This window comes from Macaca fascicularis, chromosome 1, assembly GCF_037993035.2.
Source record: "Macaca fascicularis isolate 582-1 chromosome 1, T2T-MFA8v1.1".
NCBI lineage: Eukaryota > Metazoa > Chordata > Mammalia > Primates > Cercopithecidae > Macaca > Macaca fascicularis.
The window spans coordinates 202291871-202296270 of record NC_088375.1 but is presented as its reverse complement, the minus strand read 5'-3'; positions in this window follow the sequence as shown (position 1 = coordinate 202296270).

Below are 4400 nucleotides of genomic sequence, written 5' to 3'. Positions count from 1 at the left end.
CAAAATAAACGTGCACTTTGACTGTGAGGATACAAGGTTGTATGCGAGACTGCATGAATATCTCGAATACCTCTTTCGTGTGCCTTTCTGTGTGGCTGTCCCTGGGTGTGCAGGAGTAAGTATGAATGTGTTTGTGTGTCTCCAGGGTGCCTTTGTGTAGCCAAATGTGTGTGTGACCCTCTGAGTAAGTCTCAGAATAAACCTGAGCTTTTGTGAGTACACATCTAGAAGTGCCCATCCAAATGGCCCCAGGCTGATGGAGGCATAAAGCCTGCCCCATCCTTTAGAAAAGCCCAGCCCCTGTTCCCTGTCTCCCTTCCTGGTGACTCGCCGCCCCCCCGCACCTGTCCCCAACCTCCAGAGCCTCCTGCCTTAAAGAGCAGTCCCTCTCTTGCCCAGCTTGTCCTCTCAACACTCAAAGGAAGTCTCAGTCCCGTCCTGTAGGTGGATTTCTGTGACCAGGGAAGGAGGGTCTAGCATTATTTGCTAGCATCTTCTATTGTCCCCCCATTTGACAGATGATGACACACAGCCCAAAGCAATGCAGGGACCTGCTGCAGGTGGGCACCTGTATTTGATTCCATGACTCTTTTTTTTTTTTTTTTTTTTTGAGACAGGGTCATGCTCTGTCACCTAGGCTGGAGTGCAGTGGTGCAGCGTTGGCTCATTGCAGCCTCAGCCTCCTGGGATCAAGTGCTCCTCCTGCCTCAGTCTCCCATGTAGCTGGGACCACATGTGTGCACCACCACACCCAGCTAATTTTATTTTTTTGTAGAGATAGGGTCTCACATTGTTGTCTAGGCTAGTCTCAAACTTCTGGGCTCAAGTGATCCTCCCGCCTCAGCCTCCCAAACTCCTGGGATTACAGGTGTGAGCCACAGCGCCCGGCAATTCCATGACTCTTAAAGCCCCTGGTAGGATCCCTGGTCATGTCCAGCCCCATCAGTGTCCCCAGCTCAGGGACTTTGAATCTTGGAAACAGAAAGGAAACTGACATTTAGTGAGCCCCTCAGCTGCTTGCTTGGCCTTTCCCATGTTGTCATTTTATTCCCTTCAGGCTTGCTCCGAGAGGGAGGCAGCTTGCCTAGGGTCACATGGTCAGAAAGTAGCCGAGCTAGGATTTGAACCCAGGTCCTTCTGGCTCTGGAGCTCATGCTATTAGGTGTAGGGGAAGGTTGGGGATGGGCTGGTCCAGGGCTGACTGACCTCTAGTTGCAGAGAGAAAAGAGGAAAGTATGACGAGACATGGGTGGAAATGCAGAGAAGGCTGAGGTGACACAGTGTCATGTGAGCCCCTTCAGCAGCCCCAGCACGACTTCCTGTTCTAACCAGAATCCAGCTACCTGTCCATTGCCCCTCTCCCCTAGACGGAGGGGGCTGGGTTGGGGAAAAACGTGACTAAATCAGCCCAGGCTTGAACAACCTCTCTACTGGCTAGTCGCAAGTGTTTGGAATTCCACCACTCCAGTGACCTCTGTCCCCTTTCAGTCTTCTTTCAGAACCACAGGCTCCCGGGATGTGTCTAGTCCCCAGCCCTGCCTGGAGAAGTCTGGCTAGAGCAGGGGGCACCAGATTGATGGAAGTCCTGAATGCTCTTCTGGAATAAGGGTGGAGGCAGTGGCAAAGGGACAGGGTGCCAGCAGGGAGTGGGAAGGGCAGGCCTCTGGGAGGCAGATCACAGCAAAAGCAGGACTTGAATCTCACCTTTGGACTTCAGGTCCAGGGTTCTTGCTACCATATGTGGCTTCCACTGGATACCAGGGCTGACTCTGGCTGGTGGAAGAGGCCAGAGAAGCAAGGATGTGAGATCCAGAGTTCATTTGGCTCTTCTGGGTGACAAGGACGAAAGAAATGCTCACCCAAGGGTTTCAGGAGATAGGGCCTTGTTGTGAGGATGTTTGGAGGCAGGCAGGGATGGTGCCCCTCATCTCCAAGCCTCAGGGAGTCCTCATGGATGTTCACAAAACAGAATAGCTCTGCCAATCTGGATGTCTCCTCTTTGCCTTGGCTGCAGGAGCCTGATGCTCCTGAATCTGAGGATTAGCGGTCACAGAGACTGTCACGCTGAGACGTTGCTTCTGTCCTTCCTGCACATCTTGCCTGACCAGCGTCCTTGCTGCCCTTGGCTCCTGCTGCCTCATGGGCCTACCCACAGCCTTCTCTGGATACTCCCTCCTCCCTGACAGAGGATCTACTGTTGGGGAGGAGGACCCAGTGGATCTGATTCTTAGGGGGCAGCTTCAAGCCAGACCATGTCATGGGCCACTGGCCAGCTGAGAGAGGGCCAGGCCCTAGGTCAGGTCCACCTCTAGTCTAGTTAGTGGCAGGCCAGTTGGGTCACCTGGCGACCTAAGAAATCCTTAGAAAGGATGGTGGGCAAGGCGGGCACTTAGAGCAGAAACCACTCCCTTGAATCCAGACCCCGATTTCAGCCATTTCCGTGAAGTATCTTTTGGTATCTTTGCCCCTATGCCCAACACAAGGCTGGCAGAGTTAAGCGTCAGGATCACCATCATCCTGAACCTTCCTGCCTCCAGGTCTGTGGGCTTGGGTCCCTCACATGGATCTGCTTCTCTGTGTCCTGGAGATGCCAGGGCACTGGAGTTCTCTGGTGCCACTCTTGCCACGCCAAACTCTGGGGTGTAAACACACAGCCTCTCTCTGTTTGCAGGTCTGACTATACTATACATCCCTGACCCTGGATCTCACAGCCTCTCTGCCTTGCTCCCTCACTGCCTGGGTGTCCTTCTATTTCTGGCCTTTATGGGTAACCCTGCCTGACCCCCTGACCCATAGCCAGGCCTCAGGGGCGGGGTGGGTGGTGGAAGGAGGGTGCACAGTGCAACTCTTGTGCAGGGGATCAGGGTGGGGCCAGTCCCTGCTCTGTGTTCCAGCCTGGCTTGAGTCCTGGCAGGCCGGAGGGTGAGCTGCTGCTCGCTGCTCTGCCCATGGCATCATCTTAACATCCGTTCCGCTGAATGGGTTTGGAGCTGCTATGGAAGCTGCCCAAGAAAGCCCTTGGCTGGGCTCTCCTTCCAGGCTATTACTGATCCCTTTGCCTCTGGCTCCTCCATCTCTCAGCCTGTGCCCTGGGCCATGACAATGACAAGGATGTGACTGGTATGGCTATGGCCGGCCATACCAGCATGTGAACGCAATGCTGGTTCAGGGCTGCAGTTCAAAATGCTTCATCTGGGAACTGAGGTTAATACCAATGAGGCTTGATGAGGGAGATGGGGAAGCAGCGTGGGGACAGGGCTAGCTGAAGGGACCAGACTGAGTGAGGGGATTGGGGCTGAGTGAGGGGATGGGGCTCAGTGAGGCGATGGGGGTTCAGTGCGGAGTTGGAAGCTCAGTGAGGGGATAGGGGTTTGGTGAGGGGATGGGGCTCAGTGAGAGGATGGGGCTGAGTGAGGGGATGGAGCTCATTGAGGGGATGGGGCTCAGTGAGGGGATAGGGCTCAGTGAGGAGACAGGGGTTTGGTGAGGAGATGGAGACTCAGTGCGGGGATGGGGCTCAGTGAGGGGATGGGGCTCAGTGCGGGGATGGGGCTGAGTGAGGGGATGAGGCTGAGTGAGGGGATGGGGCTCAGTGCGGGGATGGGGCTCAGTGAGGGGATGGGGCTCAGTGCGGGGATGGGGCTGAGTGAGGGGATGAGGCTGAGTGAGGGGATGGGGCTCAGTGCGGGGATGGGGCTCAGTGAGGGGATGGGGCTCAGTGCGGGGATGGGGCTGAGTGAGGGGATGAGGCTGAGTGAGGGGATGGGGCTCAGTGCGGGGATGGGGCTCAGTGAGGGGATGGGGCTCAGTGCGGGGATGGGGCTGAGTGAGGGGATGAGGCTCAGTGAGGGGATGGGGCTCAGTGCGGGGATGGGGCTCAGTGAGGGGATGGGGCTCAGTGCGAAGATGGGGGCTCAGTGAGGGGATGGGGCTCAGTGAGGGGTTGGGGCTCAGTGAGGAGAGGGACTCAGTGAGGGGATGGAGCTCAGTGAAAGCTTGAATTAGAGAAGGGGTAGACAAGCCTCTGCAACTCATTACCCTAAAGATCTCTTCCTACCCCAGCTCTGGTGCTGGAGCCTACCCTGGTCTATATTCAGCTTGACCCAAGAGGGACATGGCTGTGCACTTTGGTATAAGTGACCTGTATCTGGAACCAAGACAGGCAACACCAAACAGTCCTGAGTGGCAAACTGCGAGACTTTAGGGGTTAGGGGACCAGGGCTGGGAGGGAGCCATGGAAACCAGTGAGAGGGGGGCCTGGTCTTGGGTCCTAGAGGGCAAGGAACCTCTTATTTCCCAAAAGGTTCCTCCCACCTCTAGGGTCCTGTAGGCTGGAGGCAGCTTCCAGAGAGGCATTTGGAATGCTGGGAACAGAGGTGGCCCTATCCTGGTTCTTGGGA